Here is a 13,533-nt window from a genome sequence, read left to right as displayed (position 1 = left end):
TGTATATTATACTGTATGTATGTACATCATAAAAAGTAAAAAGAATCTGGATATACACCGATAATATACCAATAATTAACAAGTCCTACAGAGACATCTTGTAACAAACTGAGAAAATAACCCAATAAAGAATTTACGCCCAGCTGTTTCAAAATAAGCGAAAGAAAGCTCGAGTAGAAATGCATGAGAAGCTCCATAGGTGGCACACGAAGCTTTCGATCCAAGCTTTTAAGAATCAGTGGTTTGTTTATGTTATGTGGGCGATGTTGCCGAGGTACACCCAAATTCATTAAAAGTACCTTAATAGAAATATATATAGGATATAAAACATAATATTATCCGAAACATATCATGCTCTCAAAATCTTAAAATATTTTTCCTGCTGTTCATATTTAATTTACGTATACAATAACTATATAAATTAAAAATAGTGGCAACTTCAGAACATTATTAACTTAATTTCGTCTAAGACATTTTGGTAATGTAAGATAAATAAAGTTTAAAATTAAATAAATAATAATTGAACATAATTATTTCATATTTTAGTCAAACTTTCCAAAATGGGTAATGTATGTAATAATGTATGTTCTATTATGTCTTTTCAAGTAATGTTTTGCAATATTTTATATTATCCTAAAGATGATCTTATTCATAAAGAATTAATAAACAGGTTTTTGCTTTATTTGGATCCAAAAAGCAACAATTCCTTTCGGTCATAAGAACTTTGGGTTCCAAAACTTTAAACAGAATATGAAATAATAATTATAATAACTTATGAGCAATTTAATATTATTTATGTCTATTTCCAAATACTTAATTTACCAATAACTCATAATTATTATTAAATTTTTAAACGTAATTGTTCTATGTTAGGAAAACGGATTTATAAATCTGGCAACTGTTGAAAAAATATACGACTTCAACATAAACACATGGACGACCTAAACATGTGTATATCAGATCCCACAATTGCATCCGAGTGTCAGCTTTTATTTAATTCGAGCTTTCTATAGATCAGTGCAGAAAGTGATTCTTATATACCGTGAATAAGCTGTTAAAAAAGGGTGAGTTAATATTACAAAATAGGCGTAGGAAAAAATCATATTTATTTCACTGGCATTACTTTATTAGGGCGTTAAGTAAGTGTAGGATAGACCTAAAAGAGACAGAGCGTTCTTCCTCTTTATATTTAAATTAAAAAAAAAAACAAATTTCTTTATTTAATTTTCATGGTATAACATTTATTTTTAGCTTCATGGTATCATATGTTATAAAATTTCGGAATAGCCAATTTCTGTAACAACATATTTCTTATTTAAACCCAAAAACCTAATTAACGTTTAAAAAATGATATGGATAATATATTTTAAGATGAAACTAAAAAAGTGTTATCTCTATTAAAAATTAATTATTATACGCTCCTATGTTACGCCGAGTGCTAATGAGATAAGCAGCTTGCGTTCCCAATTTCTATTTCTAATTTAACATTGATGACTTCTAATTAAAGTACTGACTCTTATTTAGCAGTGATTCATATGTGCTTGCGATAACGCACATAGTGTAATTATAATAGAGGCCCTATTTCCAGAATATTTGTGAGATTTTATAGCCAGAAACAGATTTTATATTATCGCATTTGAAAATGTGTACGTGACTTTTTAGTAGTTGGTTTATAGGGATTGTAAAATAAAATTCGAATTTATTTTCGTATCCTATGCCAACGATTTTGCTCACACTGTGCAGATATGAACAGAACATCAGAGGTGTTTATTTTTTTAATTTTATAGTTTATGATTATTTCTGAAATATAATAATTGTTATAAAAAAAATCCAATTGAAATAATAATAAAATTGAAATTTAAAAGATTTTTTTTTAATGCCAAAAGAAACCAACCTTTTCCAACTCAAACCTAAGTTTGGAACTGTTTTGTTGGTGTTATTTTTAACTTCCTTAATTTTTTTATTTGCATTTCAATGCTATATTTTCAGTAAATTTAGAAGTTTTATTATTTTATTTATTTTGTCTTAACTAATTTACTAATCTGCTTTTACTATAACTTAAGGTTATCTTTTGTACAGGGTGTCCCAGCGAGCAGAGGCATTTTTAGTGTGAAAAACATTTTTATTTCTAAAACCTCGGACCCATCGATTTTATTTTCAATGTTTAACGATCAAGACACCCTAAAACTAGTAACCCTCTAGAAAAGTGGTGGGATCATCCCTAAAATCTTAAGTAGAAAAACTGATCATGTGATACCTCATTTTAAAGGTATTTTAATTCTGAATACAACTGCAAAGTTTGAAGTGGCTGCTATTATAGTTACTATAATCACTAAAAATAGCCATGCGTTACTTAACGTTAATTTTTTTTCTTAATATTACTAAAATTCTGAGAATATTTGATCTTGATTCATAATAAATTAAAAAAAGGTTTAACTGCCTATCGCCAGTGCAAAGTAATAAATAAAATAAAATTAATATAATAATAAAATAAATAAAAAATACCTATCCTTATGTCGTTTAAATAAAACAAGTTTATTAAATTAGGTTAATTTATTAAGTGCTCCAATATACAAAAATAAAGGTTTTGCTTAAAACAAAGTCTGACATTTTCTAGAATGTCAGGTGTTATCATCTGACACTCATTTATGATCTTTTGGTGTAAACTTTAGCGTCAAGTTCTTAAATGAACCAGTAAAAAAAATCAAGTGGCGTCAAATCAGGCGACCTAGCTAGCCATTCCGTAAAGAGTCCTCTCCTTTCCAATCCAATGATCAGAAAATATCTCATAAGATATTGCCTCACATTGGCAGCATAGAGAGGAAAATCCATGTCTGTCCATCTTGTGGGAAAACGACCCGATCTTCATCATAATCGTTTTCGCCTTCAATTTTTTCTATTATATTGTGTTGGTCGCATTTTACAAGAGATCTTGATACATTTCACCATTTCCATCTCCACAGTTGGCATCCAACCAGTAGCTGTAGTTATGACGATTTTCTTTTCCATTAAGTTAAAATATATATTAATGAAGCAAATGTTATAAATAAGACGGAGATTAACAATGATCAAATCACTAAAAGTTTCACAAAATTGAATTCGTCTGTGCCTGATAAAGGTCTTTAAATACTTGTATCATTCTATTGCCACAATTAATTTGTCAAAAAGAAAAATTCTTTATTGTCTCAACTCTCTCTGTAGTAGAACAAACCATTCTTAATACAGTACATGTAAAAAACTTTTATAAAGAAATGTTAATTAAATTAAAGATTTTAATTTTAAAATATTTAAATATAGAAAAATTCTAAAATTATTATAATTTGCATTCCTATATGAATGAGGTACTCGATTTTACAAAAGTTTTTATCAAAATAAACCAAAAAATATTTTTTTTCTAATTTTAGAAGAAAACTTAAATAATGATTTTTATTTACAAAATTCATTATTATTTTTGGTTCTTTCTTACACTGATTTTTATTAAATGTCATCCAGTTTAGATTATCATCTAATCTAATTGTAATCTTTTGATTTCATTCATAAGAAATGGGTGGTTGGGTTTCGGCCCCATCGGCACATTCGCGGATCCCAGTCTGGCAAGAGAGTCCGCTTCCTCATTACCTGCATGGCCAGGTATCCAGACGAGCTGGACTCTGCATCCAACCTGTACCCGTTTTTTCAGGACTTTTATGCACTCTAGTACAAGCTTGGAGCTTACCTTTGCAGCCGTGATAGCCTTAATGGCAGCTCTGCTGTCCGAGCATATTGATACGACTGTATTGCGGTGTCCGCAGCTTAGGATTTTCTGTCCGCATTTTAATACAGCGAATACTTCGGCCTGGAAGACAGTGGCGTGCTCCCCCAGCGAGTATGCCCTACTGGTATGTGGGATCCCACCAATAAGCCCTGATCCAGCTCTGTTATTCATTCTGGAGCCATCTGTGTACCAGATGGTCCCCCTGTTTAGCAATGCAGGTCTGTTGGAATGCTGCCACTCCTCTCTGCCTGCAATGTGCGTCACGAATCCCTCGCAGTCCACAGTCACTGGAGCCATGCAGTCACTGCCCATCAGAAGGAGAGGACATTCCTGTATGGCCCGTGAGCAAATTTTTGCGTGACCGGTCTCGCCAGCACGTAGTTCGCCGAGGACGTATAACCTGTACGCAGTCCTCATTGCCTCGAATTGCACAACGAGATCCAGAGGCGGAAGGCTCAGCAGAGTCTCAAGCGCTCGTAGTTGGCGCCGTCCGCATGGAACCCGTTATGCTGAGACATGCAAGACGTTGAACTCTGTCCAGTTGAGCACCAATTTTCGCTTTCTCCGTACATGGCCACCAAACGATAGCCCCGTATGTGAGAAGAGGTCTCACAATGCGCGAGTAGATCCAGTGGAGGATCTCAGGAGACAGACCCCAGGTATTGCCGAAAGCCCGCCTGCAGGCCCATAGCGCGCAGGTGGCCTTCTTCATTCTGGTGTCTGCATGATCGTGCCAGGAGAGTTTGGGATCCAACTTGATTCCCAGAAATTGAACTGTCCTGGAGTAATGCAGCTGCACGCCACCTAGAGATATAATAGGGGGCGTGCCAAAGTTACGTCTCCTCGTGAATAGTAGGAGCTCTGCTTTTTTGTGGTTAATCCTGAGACCCCCTGAGAGGCACCATATGTCCACCATAGACAGGGCTCTCATCATAGGGCCCCGCATTGAGACGGCGTCTTTCCCTGGGCAAAGGATTACCAGATCATCAGCGTAGGCCTGTGTATAGGCCAGCATTGTTTAAAAGATTTATCAGGCTGTCGACCACAAGGCACCACAAGGTAGGGGACAATACTCCTCCCTGCGGGCAGCCCCTAGCCGCCAACGTTTCGACAATCTCGTTGTTGAGCTGGGCAGATACATGAGGTTTCGAGAGCATGGCCTCTATCCCGCTAACCAAACAGGGTTCTGAGCCGCGGCTCTCGAGTGCTTGGCAGATTAATGAAAAAGGGGTGTTGTCAAAAATAAGACTTGGAATAAAAAAATTAATAGATATTTACTTATCACGGATTTAAATAAACTTAAATCATAGGAAAAATAATCTGAAAAATTGGACAGATACATCCAGATTAGAAAAAGAAAAAGTTTTTGAATTTTTGTAAAATATTGAACTAGGTTTACTTTTATTTAAATATCTTATTTCTAACTAAAACTTTAGTAAATATCACTTTAAATTAAAAAATATATATTTTTTGAAATTTTAAATATTATAAATTTTAATGTGCCATTAATTCATTAAGCTAAAAAAAATCCCTACATATATTTAAATACAATATAAATTAATATCTAAAAATACAGGCTTTTTTAATTTTTTTAAACATGTTCTCACCAATATCTAATATATTAAACCACAGATTTAGCTAGACAAAAACCACTCTTGTGACTTAGAGTATATAGAGTATATTATTGAACAAGTAATAAAGTAAATTTTTATAATAAACAGTAAAAACGCCTATTGCCAAGGGAACCCGTCAAAGAAACTGGTGAATTGTAACTTTGGCACAGCAAGACAATTTATCTATTTCACAAACTTGATCAATTATGGTTGATTGCATTAGTTTACATAAGCCAATAATATAAACGCTAGGTATTTATAAAAACCGTTTGGCGCTTCATGGTTCTAACTAATTTAAAATATTTATTTAAGTATTTTTTGCATTTAGATCATTTGTCGTAACAAGGCTTTAAATTCCTTTAATGATTTAAGATAATAAAACTCTAACTCTATAAGAAATCTGGCAATTAAACTAACTTATTTTTACAAATATTTATGTTTGCCAGATTTACGAATCCTATAAAAGTCCTTTTAAACATGTTTTTAATTTAGGTCAATAGTCAAAAAAAAAATAAAATAAATAACACTTAAGCCCACCGATGAAAACTATTAACTCTTATGAATGTTATTTTAACTATTTCTGTGTACTATTTTTAACAAGCTTTCGAGTTATTTTTTTTGATGATAAAAACGTCATAAAAAAGGAATTTCAATGAACACCATTAATTAATTTGACCATTTAAAAAACGAATTTGACTAGTATTATGTTACCTAAATGGTCTATTGGAATTTGTCTATTTAAATATTCATCTCAAAAAAAAAATGTGTATAATATAAAGTAAAAATTTGATCAGGGAAAATTATATAGTGCGAGTTAAAAAAGACTTTGGATTCTTTGGGTCTTAAAGTTTTACAATTTTTTATTTTTTTTACACTTTGCTTAGCTATTTACAGACTTTTAATAAAGTTATTTGAATATGCTTGTTTAATAAATACAGAAATACAGCTTTTGTTCATAATAATGGTTTTTAGATTATATTTCGATATCGAGATTTACTTCTATTTTTTTTAGAACTTTTGAAGTTTTTAGTTTTCGTTGTCATACACTCTTGAGGCTTATTTTTAAAATATGTCATAATTATAGTATATTTATGACATATTTAAAAAGATGTGAGAGAGAGAAAATATTCATAATATAATTATGACATTTAGACAGTAGAAAAGAATAAAATTTTTGTGTAAGAAAAACATTTGAAAATTATTTGTAAAATGTGCATTGGTCAGAAAATCTAATTTGCGCTTTTCACATTTTTTATTGACCTGCCTAACAAGATATTCGGCATAGTAATTGTTTGCAGATTTTTCTACATTTAGTTCAATTTTCTTTTAACTGTGGCACTTTTATTTTTTGTGTTTATATTCCTCGTAATTACTGAAAGTAAAATAAATTGAGTATTGTGTCATATTCGCAATTTCATAATTTTGATGATCACATATACAGGGTGTCCCGGTTCATGTGGGAAATCTCTCAGATCCAGGTAGAAAATCGAAAAATAATACCGAACGTTCCTATAAAAAAAATTCCTACATGCCTTCTTTACGAAGATACAGCCTCCTAAAGGACGCTGCTGGAAATTGGTTTTTCATAAATTACTTTTAAACTACCCGGTAGAATTTAATAAAAATTTTAGGTGATGAACACTATTAGGGACCTCTTAAAATGACATCCTTAAAATACATTTACCTTGTTTACTTTACCAGGGACGGCCTAGGTTGTACACTTTAATGCGTATATTTTTAACACCCTGTATGTTAAAGTCTAAAAAAAATAAATTTGGATACCTTGAACCCTAGGCTAAAAAAAAGGTACTCTTGTTCATTATCGATAAAATGAACCGTTTTGGAGAAAAAAAATAATAAAAGAGCCAATTTTTTTTTTTTAATGAGATAAGTACGCTAGTACAGAGAAATTTCGATGTAAGTCATTTAATTTAAAATAATACATGTTCCTAAAAATACAATGGTGTCCTAAAAAATACTTTTACAAAATAATTAAAAAAAACTTATGATGAGTGTATGTTTTTAAATTAGAAAAAACAACTTACAAAAAAATGCCAAAAACCAAATATGTAAACGAAAGTTAAATTCTTCAATACGAGCAATAAACAATCAATTATTTAAAACTTCATAAGTAGGTTCGACGTGGGCTCCGTGAACTCTAACACATTCGCGGGCACGACGAATCGAGGACTGCTGCACTCGCCACAATAACCCAAGATTGTTTTTTATATTATCACAATGAAATGTAATTCTTTGGAGCAGTTCAGTTTTCAGGTGACCCCATAGATAAAAATCTAATGGCGTTAGATCGGGAGACCGAGGAGACCAAGCAACATTATTTTCGTCAGCCCATACATGCGAGTTATATAAGTTTTCAATTCCATTTTTGGTAAACCCTGCTTCATCCGTAAAAAGAATAGTGCTGATAAAGTTAGGGTTATTTCGCTGCTGATCTAACAGCCAGTTTGCGAAGTGTATTCTAGGAGCGAAATCTCTGGGCAGTAGTTCATGCACTTTTTGTAAGTGATATGGGTACAACAGTTGTTCTTGAAGTACCATATGTACAATTGTTTTAGACGAATGAAGCTGAGCGGCTAATTTTCGAGTACTCGTTGTAGCAGTGTCAGCTACAGCGTCTAAAATATTTTCTTCCAATTGCACTGTACGTGCTGTTCTCCTCCGACCACCATTATTCTTTTTTTTTCAAAACATCCTAAAATTGCATTAAGGAAATTTAAAAGTATTAACTCATTAAGTGGAAAACAGAAACCTACCAGTTTCCCTTAGACGTTGATCAACACGTTGAAATGTTTTCTGATCCGGAATAATGCGATTGGGAAATCTTCCTTCGTACAATCTTTTTGCTTCCAATGCATTGCAAGACGCCAGACCATACATAAGATGCATATCTGCGTACTCAATAAAAGTACTCCATATTTTGACGTAATTTAAATTAAAAGTTACCAAAAAATACAAAAATTAAAAAAATATCAAATAAAGGATGAATATGTTGACAAAGATTAGGTTTAAATGATAGATATTTGCTAAATTTGGAGTATAGCAACGTTTGTAACAATAATGCGTTCAAAAATGCTAAAATTCCGACAAAATAAGTCAGGTACAATACAATTGGTTTACATTATTTTTTTTAGTTTTTTTTATGTTTAGTTTTTATCTTAAGAATAACAAAAAAGAAACAAACGTATAATAAATAAGAAATATTTTGTAAAAGTATTTTTTAGGACACACTGTATTTTAGAACATGTATTTTTTTTAAATTAAATGACTTACATCGAAATTTTCTGGTCTTTGAATAACTGGCGTACTTATATCATTTAAAAAAAAAAAATAAAAAAAAACATTGGCTCGTTTATTATGTTTTTTCTCCAAAACGGTTCATTTTATCGATAATGAACAAGAGTACCTTTTTTTAGCCTAGGGTTCAAGGTATCCAAATTTATTTTTTTTAGACTTTAACATACAGGGTGTTAAAAATATACGCATCAAAGTGTACAACCTAGTCCGCCCCTGGTAAAGTAAACAAGGTAAATGTATTTTAAGGATGTCATTTTAAGAGATCCCTAATAGTATTCATCACCTAAAATTTTTATTAAATTCTACCGGGTAGTTTAAAAATAATTTATGAAAAACCAATTTTCAGCAGCGTCCTTTAGGAGGCTGTATCTTCGTAAAGAAGGCCCGTAGGATTTTTTTTTATAGGAACGTTCGGTATTATTTTTCGATGTTCTACCTGGATCCGAGAGATTTCCCACGTGAACCGGGACACCCTGTACTATTGCTTTTTTAATATGAGTAAAGTGATTTTTTTCCTAAAAAAAGATTTAATGGCAAATATCACATAAACTAAAATGTTGCTGCACACAAATGATTTAAAGGTAAATAATTGTACTAGTAAAAGATTTATATAATTTTATAAAAAAATTAATTATTTCAATATTAAATTAAGCTTCTTATATAGAAGATATGCTACGAACATATTTTTATTAGATAATAATTTTGTATATGATTTACCACTGATTTAAACCTACGTTCATACATACATCTAAACAAGATAATATAACTAAATTAGTTTTCACACAAAAATTTCCCTATTCTTATTTTTAACTTTTAATTTTCGCTATACTATGATCTTTATAGTAATGATGGGGAGCGTCCTAAAATAACAAATATAAAAGTGAGATTTCAACATGCTATACTGCAATTAAAAAACAATCACCAATACTTTTTTAGATATTATGCAGCAATCCCTGAGAACTTCTGTATTAAATAAAATAAGACACGTGATATACAATTAAAGAAAGTTACTTACTCGAGTTTTTTAATGCAAAAAAAGCAAATAATGTTTATCATGAGTAAATAACATTAAGATTATACCTCTCAGATGAAAATTTACGAAATCATTAATAATACTAATAACATTTGATTTTAGCATCTTTATTCCTAAATGTCAGGACCATTAAATTACTAGACAAGTACATTTTAGATAATTAGAAGTTGAAACACATTTCATCACAGGTACCTCGTAAATGTCATAAGCAAATAGGTGCCAATTGGTCCCATTCGATTAGATCAAAGGCATTTTGTAGTTGTAATTAGTAATTTTTAAATTGGTTGTTTGTTGTTGATAAATTTATCAGTTTTGCACTAGATTCACCAACTGATCTTCGATTTCTTATCATTTATATTATTGTCATCATTTATTTTCTCTTACTAGAATAAGTCTGTAAAGTAAAACATGATATGATTAAATAGTTAATGTTATTTATACATTATAGGTTTCCTGCATGAAGCCGTCATTGTTCTTCTAAGCTGCTTATTGTATTTTGTCAAAGATGTTTTCCAGTTCTTCCATATTTAAAAATTATTCATTTCCTAACATCATATTTGGTAATTCTGTATAGGTTCTTGATTTGTCTGTGGATTTTTTATAAGATTTTGTTGTTTTTATTTCCAGTTTAAACTCCACAGCTCTATATAAGGAAGAAAAGTACTGTCAATTACTTATAGTTACTGGCGATCACTATATCCTTTATAGTTTCCGTCAACGTTTTTCTTTTATTTGAATAAAATAGTCCGAACTGTTCTGAATTTTATGCTATATACATCTATTGATAGAAATACCAATATTATTTCTAGAACATAACCAATTAATTCATTTTGAGGAAAAAAAAATTATCTTGCACTCAAAAACATAGGAGTTTTCGCAATAATTCAGTAAATTTATTGATATAATGAATGATCCACTTGTAAAAGTCCTTAGTGGACTAATATTCCGATTTGTGACGGTAATTTACAGGTGTTCAGCTATACAGGTTGGTACCTATTTAAAATTGTTAATGGCGTTTTTAATGTATTTGGTTTGAACATAATATATGGTGATATATTTTGATTTGTAGATTTTTATTTAATATTAATGATTTTATTACAATCATGGGTAAATACTATAAGTAGGTAAGAAATTTTCATTTGCATTAAATATGCCAAACCAGTGTACTGATGAAAGTGTGTTATGTGTATATCAATTATTATTGTTATTTTTGTGTCTGATTTATTTTTATAGAATTTTGGAAAAAATTGCATTTTGTATATCACTTTTTTATGATAAATAGAAATGATCACACATCTTATTAATACTAGATGTTGGAATTTTATTATTATATTTTTGATTCATAAATCTAAAAAAAAAAAGGAAAAATCTATCTTAAAAACTTCTAATTTTTCAAAATTATCAGTGACATAAAATTTTGTTTCATTTTATTTTGGACGAAAAAATTACACATGGTAGCGGTAATATTAATCATTTAATTAATAAATTACGTAGTTATATGTATATATTGAATCGTCAAATTGAAGAAAAATTACAGCAATATAATAAAATAGCGCAGTTGCTTCAAGGTTCAAGGTAAAAAAAAATCGTTTAATATACATCCGTTTACCGTGATGCTTACATATTCCTTTTTAATAATATATGCGAAGCTAGCGTCCAATCGTTTGCCAGTACAAATCAAGAATGTAGCATATGTCGGTTGCTAGCGACCTATTTGTATATTAAGATGAGTTGTATGTAGTAAAAAAGCTTTATGAAAAAGTTTTCTGACAACGGTGGCTTCACACAAGCCAACTCCCGTCGAAACCAATCGAGTTTCTCAGGTTGGAAGTCGTTTTTTGATTTTGTCACACTAATATCTTTTCAATAGGAACCATCTTTTAGATTTACAAATCCATCGGAAAGTACTTAAAAGTGTGTGGAATCTAATTAACTGCATACTGCATAATAAACAGCATTGGCGTAAAACATTTTTGACATTTAACTTTGACATTTTTTTACGCACTAGAGCTTACAGTAATTTTTTTACGCAGTATTGTGTATAGTAAAAAATTTTGTATGTTGTTCTTTGTGTATAATTCACACTTGTTTTATTGTACTTATACTTCATTTTAAACACTTGTTACATCTATAAAGAATTGTCTAAATCTTAGCCAACAAATTTTAACCACGTATTCTACGTCAAAAATAAGCTGTAGTTTGTCATATAAACATGTCAAGAAATGCTTCCTCTTCGAAATATAAGGTGTTATAATTATAATAACAAAAAGTTTTATATTTATAACCTGATATATTTGTATGAAATTTGGGACATAAGTTTTAAGCATTAAGGAGCACTTTTTGCATATATCTTTTTTTATTCCTACAAGTGGCGTGTGTCCCTAAGATGTGGTACATACATAGCAATAAGACTATCTTTGTAAACGAAATCAGTACTTACAAAAAAAGGATTATCAGGCACCCTCGAATACAAATTTTAAGGATGTTTGAAGTATGAATAATGATTTCTTTGAACAACCCCCGTATGAAGAAATCTAAAGGAGTAATATCGGGGCTCCGTTGAGGCCAACTAACTGGCCTATTACGTCTGATCCATCTGTCTGAAAAATTTTTAGTTAATCAGTTCCCAAGATTTTTATGAAAGTGGGCCGGACAACCTAAGTTGAAACCAAATATTTGATATTTTACAGAAATTGTTAACCTTTTTTTCTATTAACTCCACATGCAATCATTAAGTATTTATTATAAATTCCAAGCCAAACATTATATGGATTTTCGTGGGTCCATACATGCTGGTTATAGAGGTTTACCACATCTGGACGAGTAAAACATGATTCATCAACCCATAATATGGTATTGAAAACTCTCCATTCTGCTCCATTGAACGAAGAACCTATTGTCAAAAAAATTACATTCGCTGTTCATCACGTTCTCTTAAAACCTGGATAGATTGCAAATGGCCGGCATGTCGATGATGCTTTTTTAAAACTCGAACAATGGTTGACTTACAAGAACAAAATTTGCGACTTGCGCTGTTCGACTGCTTGTTGTTGGTTTCCGGTGCTCAATCATTTAAAGATCCAACGATTTTCCGAAAAAAAATTCATTAACTAGAGAGGGTACGGTCTATAAAACATTCTAAAACGCGTTCTCCAATACGTCAATTCTTCACTAGGTTTCGGCAATGCTGCCATACTTGACAAAACTATGTCAGTTATTAACCTTCCAGCGGGCGTGCTGTCGCAAAATTTACGACAAACGCGTTTTATCGCTTCCTCCATTTTTACCACTTAGCCTTTTGTCTCTAGCATCACTCTACAAGCTGTTCCATGCCTTCGATGGACGTGCAGACGTACTGATTATGCTTAGAAAATTTTGTTATTTGTTGACATTTGGGAATTTCTGTTGAGCGTAGATTTTATGACACGCGACTTGAAGTGTAAGTACATATATGAAAAAAGTAGTTTTTTTACATGATTTTTCTCATTATTTATCCTGTGTATTTTATAACTAAATGTATTTTTTTTAGTTTAGACATGTTACAGGATGGCTCATAATGCACTTACACAAAAATAGTGATAAAAAAAGAGTTATAGAAGAATTGCTTAAAACTTGGAGGAGCCTGAGCAAGATGATAAGTATTACTTTCTTTCGAGTGATAGCAAGTTTTCGCACATCAAGCTGAAGAAAGTACTACTAAACAAGAAAATGCTTCCGAAGAATCTGAAGGAAATAAAGAAAAAATTTTTCATTGAAAAAAATAAATATACGCAAGGACGAAATATAACATACTGTGTTTCTGGAAAAACCAAGGGAAT

At 31.1% G+C, this 13,533-nt stretch overlaps 1 protein-coding gene across 2 annotated transcripts in view; it reads left to right on the top strand.

Moving 5' to 3' along the window:
- Nucleotides 1-910: 910 nt before the first annotated feature.
- LOC126734709 (prolyl 4-hydroxylase subunit alpha-1) overlaps nucleotides 911-13,533 on the top strand; it is a 69,560-nt gene continuing 56,937 nt past the window's right edge. For both annotated transcript variants that reach the window (XM_050438427.1, XM_050438426.1), the window contains exon 1: nucleotides 911-1,064. The gene's annotated coding sequence lies outside the window, so the exon portion shown is untranslated. The remainder of the gene's footprint in view (nucleotides 1,065-13,533) is intronic.

This window comes from Anthonomus grandis, chromosome 3 (genome assembly GCF_022605725.1).
Source record: "Anthonomus grandis grandis chromosome 3, icAntGran1.3, whole genome shotgun sequence".
Taxonomy (NCBI): Eukaryota; Metazoa; Arthropoda; class Insecta; order Coleoptera; family Curculionidae; genus Anthonomus; species Anthonomus grandis.
Note: the sequence above shows the minus strand (reverse complement) of the source record. Positions and strands in the feature narration are given on the sequence as shown.